The sequence below is a fragment of the Lissotriton helveticus genome, chromosome 4_1, assembly GCF_964261635.1.
Source record: "Lissotriton helveticus chromosome 4_1, aLisHel1.1, whole genome shotgun sequence".
NCBI lineage: Eukaryota > Metazoa > Chordata > Amphibia > Caudata > Salamandridae > Lissotriton > Lissotriton helveticus.
Genome location: NC_136063.1, coordinates 2,010,621,070 through 2,010,638,445, shown reverse-complemented (window position 1 = coordinate 2,010,638,445; position 17,376 = coordinate 2,010,621,070). Strand labels below are relative to the sequence as shown.

The 17,376-nt window shown below is 45.0% G+C and overlaps 2 long non-coding RNA genes and 1 pseudogene across 2 annotated transcripts; all 3 read left to right on the top strand.

The window, feature by feature from the left end:
- Positions 1 to 1,140: 1,140 nt before the first annotated feature.
- On the top strand, positions 1,141 to 1,958 carry LOC144827771 (uncharacterized). Its single transcript, XR_013610358.1, has 3 exons — positions 1,141 to 1,190; positions 1,328 to 1,388; positions 1,838 to 1,958. It is a non-coding gene; the product is annotated as an uncharacterized LOC144827771 (long non-coding RNA).
- Positions 1,959 to 6,263: 4,305 nt separating this feature from the next.
- Positions 6,264 to 7,085, top strand: LOC144827770 (uncharacterized). The gene is made up of 3 exons (XR_013610357.1): positions 6,264 to 6,316; positions 6,455 to 6,515; positions 6,965 to 7,085. It is a non-coding gene; the product is annotated as an uncharacterized LOC144827770 (long non-coding RNA).
- Positions 7,086 to 12,572: 5,487 nt separating this feature from the next.
- The window catches only part of LOC144828245 (UDP-GalNAc:beta-1,3-N-acetylgalactosaminyltransferase 2-like), an 88,033-nt pseudogene continuing 83,229 nt past the window's right edge, over positions 12,573 to 17,376 (top strand).

Genomic DNA, 17,376 nt, shown 5'->3' with positions numbered 1-17,376 from the left:
ACCGCGTGTTACATCCTCGCATACCGACTAGTTTGGTGCGAGACTATATCCAATTCGATCGTGCATGCATTGTCAAAGAGAAACTGTACAACACAAAGTGAGACACACACAACAAAGACACACGACAGACAGAAAGTATATATAACCAAGGCTCACTCTCAATGGAGTGTTCAGGGACTTCATGGGACGGGGGAGGTTACCCTCTTAAAACGTATTCTGAAAGAGAGTGATATTTTTTAAGAGGTAGATAAATGCGGGTAAGGAATATCTTCCAACTCGTGTCCTGGGCGCGTTCGTTTTTGGCGCTTGTTGAAAAAAGACACGCCCGCAGTGAAACGGGTACTTTTACTTACAGTTAGTTGCCGAGGTATTCAGTTTGTAACCTACTGCCTGCACCGCCCCGCTAGTACTGGGCTGGGTGAAGGCGCGAGTGAAATAGAGTGTCGGCGCTTCCGTGATGGGCGTGGTTGAGCCGCAATCACGTGGGCGGAAGGCCGACAGGGATGCAAGGACGGTGGCCGCATAGCCTCAAATGGTAGCAGTGAATGTCAGAGATCGAATCTCGTGTAGGGTAGTAGGGTAAAGCCCAGGCTAGGAGGTACAATATTTCAAATTACAAAATTGTAAAATACTTAAGAGGTCATGAGGAGTATTTCAGATAATATATACAAAGACCTGAAAGGCTGATGGAATATTGGTGATCGCATCCTATATAGCCATATCAAAGGGGGGTTCTGAGATAGAACTGGGGTGTATATTACCAGAGGACCCCGACAGGAGACCAATGTTATGATTTAGGCGTGGTCATACTAACCATGACTTTATCAAGTCATGGTCCGTTCTGGTTAGTATTCCATCAGCCTTTCAGGTCTTTGTATATATTATCTGAAATACTCCTCATGACCTCTTAAGTATTTTACAATTTTGTAATTTGAAATATTGTACCTCCTAGCCTGGGCTTTACCCTACTACCCTACACGAGATTCGATCTCTGACATTCACTGCTACCATTTGAGGCTATGCGGCCACCGTCCTTGCATCCCTGTCGGCCTTCCGCCCACGTGATTGCGGCTCAACCACGCCCATCACGGAAGCGCCGACACTCTATTTCACTCGCGCCTTCACCCAGCCCAGTACTAGCGGGGCGGTGCAGGCAGTAGGTTACAAACTGAATACCTCGGCAACTAACTGTAAGTAAAAGTACCCGTTTCACTGCGGGCGTGTCTTTTTTCAACAAGCGCCAAAAACGAACGCGCCCAGGACACGAGTTTGAAGATATTCCTTACCCGCATTTATCTACCTCTTAAAAAATATCACTCTCTTTCAGAATACGTTTTAAAGAGGGTAACCTCCCCCGTCCCATGAAGTCCCTGAACACTCCATTGAGAGTGAGCCTTGGTTATATATACTTTCTGTCTGTCGTGTGTCTTTGTTGTGTGTGTCTCACTTTGTGTTGTACAGTTTCTCTTTGACAATGCATGCACGATCGAATTGGATATAGTCTCGCACCAAACTAGTCGGTATGCGAGGATGTAACACGCGGTGACCATTTTATGAACCACGTGTGAGTTGTGAATAGAGAAAATTACGATATTCCCTCTGTGTGAAAGTTGTGGGTAATCTACACTGTCCCACATATCGCACCTGCACTTCCCTCCTCTAGAAGTATGCTGGAGTAGAGCCCAACACTGGTAACGCTAGACGCTGGATGCTACCACTGAATTCACCATGTAACTGGGTGTGACAGCATGCTGACACAACGTTGAAGCACTGCACTACGTTACAGGCTTGTAAATATGTTCAATACTTTGACAAATGTCGGTATTTTCTTTTACAGGTTTTTTGATTTTTTAGCTCACCCAGTGTGGAGCGAGCTTACACCACGGGCGCATTTTCGCCATCCAGTGGTCCCATGTGGTAGGATTGGGTGCGTCTTTTAGGGGACGCAGACCGTCCACCACGTGGTTGTATGGTCCTGACGAAAACCTGGTTAACCTTAACCAATAAGGTTGAAACATGTAGACCTAACACTTAGACCCTATTAATTATAGAGATACACGGGTTCATTGTTGCCCTATTTTTATCTCGCCACTATTTTAATATTGTCCAGTTGCTTGCCAATAAAAAATCTTTATTTTACAAGTTCAAACCAGGACAATTTTTAACTCACTGATTTTTTTCATTTTTCACACACCACCACTCACAAACCTGCTCCACTGTAATCAGGTGTTGAAGCACACCCTGATGACGCTAGGTCATTAGGGTGGACCCCGATGATGAAGCATGTCATCACTAGGTGATGAGTGAGGGGTTTTTAAGAAAAAGAGTTTTCCTCTATTTTGTGAAAACCATCCACCAACACAGTGACTTGTGAATTCCCACTGGTGGTACTCCTTCATTTTTGTTTTTTCTACTATTGTATCCAGGGGTACAGGAGTACTCCCCGTTCACTCTGGTGAACATAACCCTTGCTCTCTCCATTGTTTTTGTATATCTTGGCAGCGCACAGCTGTGAGAGTTATTAAACAGCAGCACTGTCCTTTTGACTGTCTATACGGAGAGGGCTACACAACTATTGACCATGGCAGACACTCAAGGCTTAACATTCTCGACTGATGAAATTGACTCTATCATGGGCAACCTTGCGGCGTTTGCGGATGCAAACATAAGCAGTACAATATCCCAGACATCAGACTGGGACAAATTGACGGAAATGAAAAAGAACAGAATAAGAACTATTCTACACGGCACTATATTAAAGGAATATGTGACAAACCAAATGGCACCTAAAGGCTTACTAGTGTCTAATGCCCCTCGTATCTTTCTGGACGATCAAGAGTTCCGAAGGGACTGGGCACGTATAGCATGGCACTGTACCCATGATTGGATCATGCTGATCCTCAAGACTGCCCTACGCCTCTCTGAAAAAATCCAGATCGAGATACAGGTGACTGAAGCACAAATAAAAACTAGCATCACGGGATATAAAAAGAAACTAGATGATCTCAATAAAGAGATGAATGAATATAGGGACAACCTTACCCAACAAAAGGTACAGAAGTTCCAGAAGGATCTTAAACGCTTTTCCTTTGTAAAGGCCTATCCCTATTCTGATGCTGACTACAAAGCTTCCACAGGACCAGATCAAGACTCTGATGCATCCAGCAACACGTCCAACAGCTCCAGCAATAGTGGTAGTTCAGGGAATGGAAACCAAAGACAAAGACAAAGAGGAGGATTTAGAGGACATTATCAATGGCCACAATACAATCAACCTCCTTTCCCGACACCATTCATGCCAGATCAATCATTCCCTATGTATGGATGGCAACCACCATTCCAACCGCACTTCTTTCCACCCAGCCAGTACCGCCCTCCTTTTCAGAACAGAGGCAGGCGCGGCAGAGGTCGGAAGAGAACCGGAAACAATGTACAGTGGGAAGACGAGGACCCAGTGGGCAACAACACGAGGAGCAGAGCAGGAGTGAGCAAACCAGGACCAAGCAACAAGACGAACTAGTCACCAACCTTTCCTCAAGGAGTCTCACTACAACTGAAACTAAAGTGCTGAACAAGGGCCTGGGTTTTGTACCCACGAGACATTTGGACAAATTCAAACTACATTGCGAACTGGCCAATTTCTTTCGGAAATTGAAACTCAAAGCATTCTTTGAAAAACACCCTAGCAGTGAAAATGACGAAACACCCAACAAAACAGGCCTTAAAATTAAGTCAAAGTTCACACCACCTCCACACACTATCCCTGTGGAAATCCACACATTTGAACAGGCCGTGTTCAAAGACATTGAAGAAATGAGGGAACCCAGACAATTTGAAAACAATAGCAGGGCAGAATGTGACGCAATCTTGCAATTGAAGAATGACGCCTCAGTCATAATAAAACCAGCTGACAAGGGCGGTGGCCTTGTTGTCATGAATAAGAGTGATTATGACACTGAATGCAGGAGGCTACTCAGTGACATCAAGAGCTATCAACCCCTATCAAGAGATCCGACCGAGGAATTGAGAGCAGAAATTTTGGAACTCGTTGAGACAACTGAGGCCTCTGGTGCAATCTCTAAACAGGAAGCGGACTACCTCTGTAAAACGGAAGGGAAGATCCCGTATTTCTATACCTTGCCAAAGATGCACAAAGGTAAAATCCCACCGCCAGGAAGACCGATCGTGTCAGGGATCGGCTCACTCTTGGAACCCCTCTCTCGGTTTTGCGACTTTTTTCTGAAACCGATTGTACAAACTACCCCAACTTACCTCAGAGATACAAAAAACCTGCTGACACTCCTGAACAATGTACAAGTAGACGATGAAACCATCCTACTCAGTTTTGACATCGAGAGCCTTTATACGAGTATTCCTCAAGATGCCACCCTGGATGTCCTTAGAAGCATTCTGGAAAATAACAGTTGGGAACATCAAACACCAAAGGCGTTCATCCTACAATGTGCCATGCTCGCACTCAAAAGGAACTATTTTGAGTACGAAGGCTCCCTGTACCTCCAAATCGGTGGGACGTCTATGGGCAGTGTCTTTGCTCCTAGTATAGCCGGGCTATATGTCCATAACTTTGAGGAAAGGCACATCCTTACACAAGAGAACCCCTACAGAGATCACATCAAGTTTTGGCGTCGTTATATCGACGACGTCATGGTAATCTGGCAAGGACCTGAGGAATCACTCAGAGAGTTTACCATCTGGATCAATACTCGAGATCCACACCTCAAGTTCACCCACACGTTTGACAAACGACAGATGGTCTTTCTGGACATAGAAATTAAGAAAGAGGGGCAGGAATCAACAACCAAAACACATTTTAAGCCCACTGCCAAGAACAATCTACTGAGGTACGAGAGTTTCCATCCCCGTCCACTCAGAGAAAACCTGCCTTATGGCCAATATCTGAGACTACGGCGAAATTGCAGCAAACTATCAGATTATAAACTTCAAGCTAAAGACCTCACGTGCAAACTGAAACAACGTGGGTATCCAAACAGAATAATTGAGAAGTGCCAAAAAAGAGCCAGGAATCAGCCTCGTGATTCTCTACTTGAAGAAAACATGTCCCGGAATGATTCTATTCCCCTCACTTGTGTTACAACGTACAATTCCGTTTCTAACAATGTGAGCAAGAGCATCAAAAAACATTGGCAGATCCTCAGCACAGGCGCATTGAAATGGGACAAACCACTCTTCTCTTATAAAAAAGCACCAAGTCTAAAAGACAGCCTTGTCAACACAAGACCAAAGAATGCAACGATCATCTCAAACCCTAGCATTACAGAAATGTGGAACTTGCCACCAATTGTTGGGCACTACAAATGTGGGGAGTGCAGTGTGTGCCATCTGACAGAGAACACTAAAACACTGAATCTTGAAGAAGGCAGAGTGTGGGAACAACGTAAACACACGAATTGTAATAGCACCAACGTTGTGTACATGATCACATGCATCTGCGGAAAGAACTACGTTGGTATGACGACCAGAAAGGTCAAACAACGTATCTGCGAACATCGTAGCACAATACGCTGCAGAAAAAATGCCACCAAGTTGACTGACCATTTCCTTGATGCTAATCACACTCCTAATGACATGAGATGGACTGTCATTGAGCAGATTCCAAATGGACCCAACTCTCACAAGACCCTACATGAGAAGGAACAACGTTGGGTGTACCGACTTTCCACTCATATCACGGGCCTGAATGATAATGTCCCTTGGGCCTCAATACTGTAAGCCTACCCTTTGAGTAATATTCAGCCTACTCCTAACCATCTAATGAGTTGTCCATAAACATGACTGTAGCACTTTTGTAATTTATCAAGTCATGGTCCGTTCTGGTTAGTATGACCACGCCTAAATCATAACATTGGTCTCCTGTCGGGGTCCTCTGGTAATATACACCCCAGTTCTATCTCAGAACCCCCCTTTGATATGGCTATATAGGATGCGATCACCAATATTCCATCAGCCTTTCAGGTCTTTGTATATATTATCTGAAATACTCCTCATGACCTCTTAAGTATTTTACAATTTTGTAATTTGAAATATTGTACCTCCTAGCCTGGGCTTTACCCTACTACCCTACACAAGATTCGATCTCTGACATTCACTGCTACCATTTGAGGCTATGCGGCCACCGTCCTTGCATCCCTGTCGGCCTTCCGCCCACGTGATTGCGGCTCAACCACGCCCATCACGGAAGCGCCGACACTCTATTTCACTCGCGCCTTCACCCAGCCCAGTACTAGCGGGGCGGTGCAGGCAGTAGGTTACAAACTGAATACCTCGGCAACTAACTGTAAGTAAAAGTACCCGTTTCACTGCGGGCGTGTCTTTTTTCAACAAGCGCCAAAAACGAACGCGCCCAGGACACGAGTTGGAAGATATTCCTTACCCGCATTTATCTACCTCTTAAAAAATTATCACTCTCTTTCAGAATACGTTTTAAAGAGGGTAACCTCCCCCGTCCCATGAAGTCCCTGAACACTCCATTGAGAGTGAGCCTTGGTTATATATACTTTCTGTCTGTCGTGTGTCTTTGTTGTGTGTGTCTCACTTTGTGTTGTACAGTTTCTCTTTGACAATGCATGCACGATCGAATTGGATATAGTCTCGCACCAAACTAGTCGGTATGCGAGGATGTAACACGCGGTGACCATTTTATGAACCACGTGTGAGTTGTGAATAGAGAAAATTACGATATTCCCTCTGTGTGAAAGTTGTGGGTAATCTACACTGTCCCACATATCGCACCTGCACTTCCCTCCTCTAGAAGTATGCTGGAGTAGAGCCCAACACTGGTAACGCTAGACGCTGGATGCTACCACTGAATTCACCATGTAACTGGGTGTGACAGCATGCTGACACAACGTTGAAGCACTGCACTACGTTACAGGCTTGTAAATATGTTCAATACTTTGACAAATGTCGGTATTTTCTTTTACAGGTTTTTTGATTTTTTAGCTCACCCAGTGTGGAGCGAGCTTACACCACGGGCGCATTTTCGCCATCCAGTGGTCCCATGTGGTAGGATTGGGTGCGTCTTTTAGGGGACGCAGACCGTCCACCACGTGGTTGTATGGTCCTGACGAAAACCTGGTTAACCTTAACCAATAAGGTTGAAACATGTAGACCTAACACTTAGACCCTATTAATTATAGAGATACACGGGTTCATTGTTGCCCTATTTTTATCTCGCCACTATTTTAATATTGTCCAGTTGCTTGCCAATAAAAAATCTTTATTTTACAAGTTCAAACCAGGACAATTTTTAACTCACTGATTTTTTTCATTTTTCACACACCACCACTCACAAACCTGCTCCACTGTAATCAGGTGTTGAAGCACACCCTGATGACGCTAGGTCATTAGGGTGGACCCCGATGATGAAGCATGTCATCACTAGGTGATGAGTGAGGGGTTTTTAAGAAAAAGAGTTTTCCTCTATTTTGTGAAAACCATCCACCAACACAGTGACTTGTGAATTCCCACTGGTGGTACTCCTTCATTTTTGTTTTTTCTGCATATACTATACCAAAGTGAGGAATAGTGTGCACAGAGTCCAGTGGAACCCCAAAGGTAGGCAGAGGTAAAATTAGATAGAACTTTACTCTCTATTTGTGGTAGTGTGGTCAAGCAGTAAGGCAGTATCAGAGGACAGTGTTAAGCATTTGTTGTACACACTCAGTCAGCAAATGAATTCACACACTCAAAGACTGAACTTCAAACCAATTGTTTTGTATAAAAATATTCTTTTAGGTATTTTATTTTCTAGAACCAAGCAAGCCTGGCAAAGGTAAGCAATAAGTACTTTATAACTTTACAGTAGTAATGCAATTGAAAAACAGTTTAACTGATATTTGTACATGCACTTTGATTTGATTTACAATATGGATGCAGAGAAATGCAATACTTAGTACTTGAATAGGCTTTTTTGTAAAATAGCAGGTAAGTAACTTTTGAGATTACTAGGCTTACACATAGTAGTATACCTAGATACTACTCTGGGACATTTCCTGAAAACAGGTAAGTAAAATCGTTTTTTTAGAATATGCAATTTTAAAGAATGTCTTTATTTTCTCAAACTCCACACTTAGAAACTTTTCACAGAAAAACAGCCAATGTTATTCTATGCAGGAGAATAGTGTTATCGGTTTGGAGGTAAGTAATCAGTGTTTGAGGTCATGGGGCTAGAACAAGGGTTCCGCCAGGGTCAAGGATGCCCTCTCGTTACACCCTCAGCGGCACTAGGGCAGCCGGGTGCAGGGGGCTGAGGCCAATGTTATCTAAAGGGGAATAGGGGGCCTCCGGTTGGTGGCTGCTGGCAAGCAGGCCACTGGGTTGTGGGAGCAAAGCTCCTGGACTTTAGCTCAGGGCAAAAGGGAAAACAAATTAGCACCAAAGGTGCACCCTCAGCAGCACTATGGCGGCCGGGTGCAGGGTGCCGTTTCGACGTTGGATGCCCTGTTGTTTCCAATGAAGAACCGGTTCGCAAAAGCACTGCAGGCAGGGAGGCGGAGGATGCCTGGGTGCGACCACCACTTCGAGAGGTAATTTGAGAAATTAGGGGTTGGTTAGGCACTGTTGGTTTGGGCAGGGGTGCCTTTTGCAGTCGTATCTTCTTACCAGCTCCTGGTTCGGGGGGGACTTCTGGATTTATATTGCAGGCGTTGGCTGGAGGCTTAAGGCAGGTCAGGGGTTGCTGGATTTGGGTCAGGATCGCAGCAGTGTTTGCCCACTCGAGCTTGGGCGGATGCAGAGTGGTGCGGATTCGTGGTTTCTGGCTGCTGCTAGAGGTTCCAGTTAAACAAAGTCGGTGTTCACGGGCGAAGCAGTCTTTGGAAGTAAAGGCAGGCAGGTCCTCCAGGTTTTTAAGGTTGCTGGCTGCGAAACACACTGGGATTTTGCAGGAGCAAGTTCTTGAGGGAGACAGGCGGGTAGCGCTGGGGCCAAGTCACTGGGCGTCTTCCTCTTGTTAGCTGCTGCACGGCTGTTCCGTCCTTCTTCTTTTCTTCTTGTTTCTTGTCTGAATCTGAGGATGCAAGCTTCAGGGGTGCCCCTAAATACTAGATTTAGGGGTGTTACAGGTAGTTAAAAGGCAAGGACCAAGGCAGGGACCAATGGGTCCATTCCCTGGGGTGGGTACACCCCCTATTGTGCCACCCTCAAGTGGGAGGGGGGTATGTGCATGTCCCTGGTTGGCTGAGTCCCTCCATCTTCAAGATGGTGTGGACTGAGAGTTGTGCTTCACCTCACCTCCCCCTCCTGAGGGGTGGAGTTTCCAGAGGTGGGCACACTTCTCTCCCTCACTTGTTTTTCCTGATGGTTCTCCTGCCCAAAGTGGGGATCAGAACCAGTGGGACCAGTTGCTGAAAGCAGCAATTGTCCTGGAGAAGCTCACAAAGGCGGTAAGCCCATCGTAGGGAGGAGGCCGGGCGCCTCGTCCCAGGATGTGCATTGTTTCAGGCCCCAGAGAGCAGCAGGCTCTCGACCCCGGGGTCCAGAAACTTGTCAGGTGGTGGTAGCTGAAAGCAGCCACTCAGCCTGGACACTAGTGGTAGGTACATTTTCAGGGGGCATCTCTAAGATGCCCTCAGTTTGTGTTTTTCATTAAATCCCACACTGACATCAGTGTGGGTTTAATGTGCTGAGAAAGTTGATACCAAACTTCTCAGTTTCAGTGTAGCCATTATGGTGCTGTGGAGTTCGTAATGACAAACTTCCAGCAACATATACTCTTAATGGCAGCACTGCACTTACAATGTCTAAGAATGGACTTAGACACTGTGGGGGTACATGGCTCAGGTACCTGTAACCTCACCACTGGTGTAGTGCACCCAGCTAGAGGGGTGACTGACCTATGCCATTGCAGTGGGTTGTAGGCATGGCACACAGAGATGTGTGCCATGTCGAACCTTCACTTTGTTCTGCACCAAAACACGCAGCCTATGAAGGCAGTGTCTGATTGTAGTGGTACAGGACCTCCAAGGGTGGTACAATAAGTGCTGCAGCCCGTAGGGACCTTCTCTGGTCACAGTGTCCAGGGTACCTGTGGTACCATTTACCAGAGACTGGCCTGTGGCTAGAGATGCCAATTGGGTTAGTTTTGGGGAAAGAACACAGGCCCTGGGAACCTGATTGGCAGGTACTCAGGACACATCAAGTCAAAAGGCATCATTTGTCTGGCAAAAAGTGGGGGGTTACTGCAACAGAAACCCACTTTACAAACGTGGTTACCAGTGAAAAAGTAAAATGAGAACTTATTTTAAAGGACTCACCTCCTTTGTAACTTATAATTCAATTTGGTACACTCACCATCTCCGTTGGCTCTCAGCATACTTGCAGTCAGAATACCATCAGACTGAAGGTAACAAAATGCAAAAGAACACAAATGGTTGGTGTACGTCCTTCTTGACTTTTTACCCTATACAGAGATCTTATTACCCCATTTTTTAAACTACTGTTTTTTTTAGCACACAGCGAACTTGCCATTTTTACTATGTTTTTCAACCAGATGTACTGTAAGAATTTGGAAAAGCTTAACGAGTAAAAGTAGTTTTAAACTGCCTACTGTCTGATTAGCTGAAAGCTTACCTGATTGTACTTTGCACTTTAACTTGGGGTGGGAATCAGGATTGCAGAGGTTTGCCTCCCTTCCAGGAGCACCGGTAACACCTGAGGGGAGGGCAGCCAGTCAGCGCTCTGGATGCTGAACACCGGGGGCTTTAAAAGCACGGCTGCTGCGCGGCCATACCGCCGGTGTGCCAATGGTAAGACGGTCTGCACCCATCCATGCCTGGACCGGGCCCAAAGCCAGTCACTATGTCGGTTTTTGTCACCATGTTGTATCTATTATTACCTACTCCGCAGAACAGTTAGTAGGTATTAACACTAGAAGTAAATGTAGTAGTAAACTCGGTGTAGGATCAGACCTGTCGGCGAGATCAACACACTGTCCAGATTGTAACTTTCAACTATGTCCCCATTGCTGCAATGGAATAGAGCACATGTTATGCCTGTCACAACAAGGCGAAGCAAGAGCACACCGATAGTTTGCATCTTGATAAATGCACGTTCCCAAATGTAAACATGCCTCTAAATTTGCTATGTTCATAGAATCTCATGGTGTGGACTTAGGTTTTATTACTGAGACCTGGGCAGATGAGGCATCTGGCACTGATTTGGCCATAGCGGTTCCTAGGGGCGACACCATTTTTAAGCAAAACATAGCGGGGAAAAGGGGAAGTGGGCTAGTATTAATACATCGAAGCAGCTGGAAAAGAACTTTTAATACCCAAACTAATCAACCAATATTAGACTCTGTTCTATTTGCCATTTCAATAGATGATGGCTACTCTTTTAATGGCCACTTCTCTACCGTCTGCCAGGCCCCAGGGCAGGCTTTCTTAATTCAGTGGGGGTGTCCCTGGATATGATATCCCAGTCGGTTGACTTCACTGTATTAGGGGACTTCAACTTACGTCTAAAGGACCCATTAGACAAGGACGCTATACATTTTTTGGACATGATGAGTAGCTTAGGTCTTACTCAGAAAGTAACTGGCAGCACTCACCTAGCACAGCCCTTGTTGGATGGTGTTTTTTCCAACAACAGTGCTCTGAAATGTCTTTCACTGCTCCCTCTCTCCTGGTCCGACCATAAAGCTGTTATGATCTCCCTCTCCCCTGACCAACTGGTATTCCAAAACTCAAGTAATAAATATGCTAGACGGTTCCGTCCATGGAACAAAATCAATTCGATGACTCTTGACAGCTTACTAGGCACAAATCCTCCTAAATTTAGTTACAAGCCCAATATAGCAGTAGTTGCATTTGAGAACTGGCCCCTCAACTCTATCAACCAGGTTTTACCCGCAAAATCTATCACGAACCAAGGAGCTAGACGCTCAGAACCTTGGTTTTTGGAACAGCTCAGACTCCAAAAACAGAACTGTTGCCGATTGGAAAGGAAGTGGAGGTCCAACTATGACTCAAATGACAGATCCTTGTATAAACAAGCTTTATTAGATTATAAACGACCTATACAGGAGGAGAAGACTCGCTATTTCTCCGCAGGTATAAGTACAGCCAAGAATTCATCTAAAGAACTACTTGCGACACTGAAGAAATTAGCCAAACCTCCTGATATAGCCAATACCCCAGAAAGCCAGACATTCTGTGACTCCTTGGCTACTTTTCCCAGGAAAAAAGTGAAATCAGTCTACAGTGGCTTTTCTGCTCTCCGATCTCTTTGTGCACCTGCCCAACTAGTTGAGCCGGTCACCTCTGTCTCAACTGCAGAAGCCAAGGCAACAACCCCAAAATGCACGAAGCTTCCAGAACTAGTATACTTTCCATCACTAACAGTTGAGCATGAAACTGCTACTATCTACTAAATAGGGATCTCCTCTGGACTCCTGCCCCCAAATATCTTTCACCTCCTATCAGGAACAATTTCTCCTCAGCTTGCTCTCATTTTTAATCAAATGGTCCCTTCAAGGAATTTTTCCTATTAAATGGAAACTAACATCAGTTCTTCCCCTAGTGGAGGTGGCCATGATCACAGAGATATCTGAATATATTGAGACAAATGCTTTCCTGGATGCCACTCAGTTTGGTTTCTGGAAACACGACAGCACGGAACTGGCACTAATATCTGCTTTGGAACAGATCAGGCAGACAGTCGATGCAGAGGGTAGCGCAGCAATGGTGCTGCTTGATCTTTCTGCTGCTTTTGACACCGTTAATCACACAAAACTACTGGAATGCCTTGAGAGGATAGGTATCAAAGTGAAAGCCCTATCTCCACTCAGATCTTTTCTCTCTGACCAGAAACAATTTATTGCGCAATCAGAACTTAAGTCACAGAATTTTACACTTCCTGGCCGTAGCCCCTAAGGGCTCATCATTAAGCCCCACCCTTTTTAACATTTATGTGGCCCCATTGGCACAGCTGATCAGATCACTGAGTATCTCAGCAATACCCTATGGTGATGACACCCAAAATGTGGTGTCGGTTACAGGGACACCATCAGATACAGCATCTCAGTTCTACACTTGCTACCATAAAATTGGAGACTGGATGGCAACCAACTGCTTGAAGTTGAACTCCATCAAAACCGAGGTGCTACTCTTCGGAAGCAACACCTCTTTTTAGACCCCTACTCTTTGGCCATCGGAGTTGGGCTTTCTGCCCGCCCCCCAAATAAAGTAAAAAACCTAGGCGTCACCTTCGACTCAAAGCTCACATTTGAAGGTCATGTGAACCAGGTTACCTCAGCTTCTTTCTATATGTTAAAATTACTGAGGAAGATTCTTCCATTCCAGCCCTGGTCCTATCCAGGGCTGAATATTGTGAGCTAAAAAACGGTGATGGATCAAGCCCTGATCTTTTGACTGGGTAGGAGTGTTCTGCTTAATTCAGACACTCTGTCCATCACCACACCCCTTTTTGAATCGTTTTGGCCACCACAAGTGTGGAAGGGTATGCTCAGATGTGAGTCCCTTGCTCACTGCACCATCAGGATTCAAGCAAGCCGGGCCGAAGACGGCTGTAATGCCAGAAACCGGTCCCCGGAAGCTTGTTTCCTTTCCAGTAAAGAATTGGCTTGGTAGTTTGGTCTGCCCTGTTCCCATGATGCACTGGGCCAGGGTCAGACTAATTTGCATGTAGCCAGGTTCTGAACTGGGATGGTGCAGTGAGCTAAAAAACGGTGATGGATCAAGCCCTGATCTTTTGACTGGGTAGGAGTGTTCTGCTTAATTCAGACACTCTGTCCATCACCACACCCCTTTTTGAATCGTTTTGGCCACCACAAGTGAGGAAGGGTATGCTCAGATGTGAGTCCCTTGCTCACTGCACCATCAGGATTCAAGCAAGCCGGGCCGAAGACGGCTGTAATGCCAGAAACCGGTCCCCGGAAGCTTGTTTCCTTTCCAGTAAAGAATTGGCTTGGTAGTTTGGTCTGCCCTGTTCCCATGATGCACTGGGCCAGGGTCAGACTAATTTGCATGTAGCCAGGTTCTGAACTGGGATGGTGCAGTGAGCTAAAAAATGGTGATGGATCAAGCCCTGATCTTTTGACTGGGTAGGAGTGTTCTGCTTAATTCAGACACTCTGTCCATCACCACACCCCTTTTTGAATCGTTTTGGCCACCACAAGTGTGGAAGGGTATGCTCAGATGTGAGTCCCTTGCTCACTGCACCATCAGGATTCAAGCAAGCCCGGCCGAAGACGGCTGTAATGCCAGAAACCGGTCCCCGGAAGCTTGTTTCCTTTCCAGTAAAGAATTGGCTTGGTAGTTTGGTCTGCCCTGTTCCCATGATGCACTGGGCCAGGGTCAGACTAATTTGCATGTAGCCAGGTTCTGAACTGGGATGGTGCAGTGAGCTAAAAAACGGTGATGGATCAAGCCCTGATCTTTTGACTGGGTAGGAGTGTTCTGCTTAATTCAGACACTCTGTCCATCACCACACCCCTTTTTGAATCGTTTTGGCCACCACAAGTGTGGAAGGGTATGCTCAGATGTGAGTCCCTTGCTCACTGCACCATCAGGATTCAAGCAAGCCGGGCCGAAGACGGCTGTAATGCCAGAAACCGGTCCCCGGAAGCTTGTTTCCTTTCCAGTAAAGAATTGGCTTGGTAGTTTGGTCTGCCCTGTTCCCATGATGCACTGGGCCAGGGTCAGACTAATTTGCATGTAGCCAGGTTCTGAACTGGGATGGTGCAGTGAGCTAAAAAACGGTGATGGATCAAGCCCTGATCTTTTGACTGGGTAGGAGTGTTCTGCTTAATTCAGACACTCTGTCCATCACCACACCCCTTTTTGAATTGAATATTGTAACAGCCTGTTCATCAATCTCAGGTCTAAATACCTGATGAAACTTCAAATCGTACAAAATGCTGCTGCCCAGCTTTTGTTAAATGTCCCTAAGCATAAGTCAGCCACCCTGGCTACCCTGGCTACCAGTGAAGAGAAGCTTTGAGTTTAAAGCCTTGTGCATAGTGATGGAGCAAGGATTCGCACGTAAAGCGACTTGCTTGTATTCATGAACCTCGACTAACCCTAATTAATTAATCAACCTGTTTGTCTCATTAAATTGCCCTTTTACAAACACTTTTGGGGAATGCGAGTGAAGCTTGCCTATGCGTTTACTAATCCTAATACGCTTGCTACCTAAGATGGCTGCTGCTACGCGGGAATTTCTACTGCGCATGCGTCGGTCATACTCACGTGACATGACGTACTCGCAGTTCTGGTGGGAATCTGTTCGCATCTGCGCATTAGAGCTAAAATGGCTGCTTTGTGTTCTCACATGTGAAAAGCTTGCAGTCCTGCTTTTGCTATGATGTTCGTTCTGCATTAATCCTAATGCTGTAGTTATTTTAAAGTAATAGGTATAGAGTAGAGATTCATGGTATACAGTGTACTCATTATTTCTGTGTTCTAAAACTGTTTCTATTTACTTTTCATGTATCGTAATCTTTGGGCATGAGGGACGGGAATACTCCATTTTGAAAATCCTTTCTGCGCATGACAGTCCACAGCCAGAGGATGAACTCTGTGTTATTGAACGCAAGCCAGATAGAAGCGCCAGTCAAGATGTGCCTGGGAACTCACGTCTAACCCCACTAAGACGAAGTCAAAAGACTACAATGTATTTATCAATACACTGTCCATTGTTTCGCGAATTGAAGACATCATGTGAACCTGAAATTCGATGGGCGGAAATGAAAATTCTAATGAGGGGCTTGAGAAAGCTCAAATCGTAGGTGGTGTGATGACCTGTCCTATCCCTGTGTCCAATCGAAATTGGGGATCCTTACACTTGCAACATTTGGGGGGTGGTACACTGACCTGAAAAACAGTATAACTAGCCTAGGTTTAGCTAGAGAAATTGTCTGACTTGTCCGAAAAGCTGACCTGTCATTGACCCAACGCACTCAACAGCTGATCGAGAACAGAGGTGCTGCGGAGCACTCTGTCAGACAGACTCACAGTCCCAATCTGGGGTTTGGGAACCTTAAGTGCTGGCGAAGCACTTTGCTGGGGAATTCGATAACCCAATCGGGGTTTTGACTACTAGCTGCAGAGAGGGTGTAGCGCAGGCGTTGCAACTGAACTGCGGGTGCTGGTCTCAACTTTGGTGGTCCTGTCCTGATCCTAATCTGTTTTTTTCTGTCCTGGTTTCCATTCTGAACCTGCTGGCCTACTGGCAACTGCATTCTTTGGGATTCTCCTGTCCTTAACTGACCCATGGCCAGGGTTGGTCTCCACACCGTTCTAGGTAAATATAAATCCGTGAGGAAAACACACTTGCGTCCTTTCCTTGCCTTTCCTGAAACCGTTAAAGTCTTATTTGCACATTGTTCCTTTCCTTACCGTCCCCTTTCTGACAAATAATAAAGTCTTACATTTTAGCTGTTTATTAGCATGTTCCAATTTTCCACATCCTTTAAATCGATTATGAAATACTGTTCATAAAATATAGATGATCCCTTTCTTTGCCTTCTTTTAGCCGAATTAAAGGGGTTGCTCAGAATTATTAGCGTGTTCCATTTTTCTTACCTTCCCTATAGCTACAAGGTTATTTCAAAATTTTCGTCATCATAAATCAAGTTCTTTTCCTTATCTCCCTTTCTAGTGGTACTCAAACTTTGATTCCTAGCTTGTTTCTTATTTTTCCCCTCCTTCAGAAACACCACATCAAGTCTAATTTCTGAAGTTTCTTATTAGCATGTTCCTGTTTCTACCTTCACTTTAGACTCCTAAATGGTTGGAATCATATATTTTTTACATGGTTATACGCTTTTCATGATTTTGGTTATCGATAGTTTGATTGCTGTAAATCTTATGCTTTCTAACCTTGAAGAAAACTAGATAAAGGTTTTCAAAACTTCCTGAATCTGTGGTTATTATAAAGAGTGCACATGTTATAAATGTTTATTTTAGACTGCTTATCTTTTCAGCTAGCTCCCTGATTCATTGTGATCATAATTATCAAACAACACGGATTGGTAAGTCTATGGTAATAGGAATTAATTAGTATTTTGAATTACTGGTAGTATAGTGTAGGTTACCCGATTAATAAATATTGAAAATTGAATTTATGGGCCCAAGTGTGCATATGGTAAAATTATAGTCAGGTGACCTGCGCGCTCTATCAGTAATTTTCTGGTAGCAGAGGCATGGTTAGGGACTAGTTAAGATAGGTAGGTAGGTAAACTGCTGTTAACTGTGAAAATTAAAACTTGCTGCTAAATAAGTGTTGATCGATCAAATGTAAACTGTGTTTTTCTTTTGAAATATTTTGAAATACTTCTTTTATATGCTGCTATATTGATTTATGTATTAACAA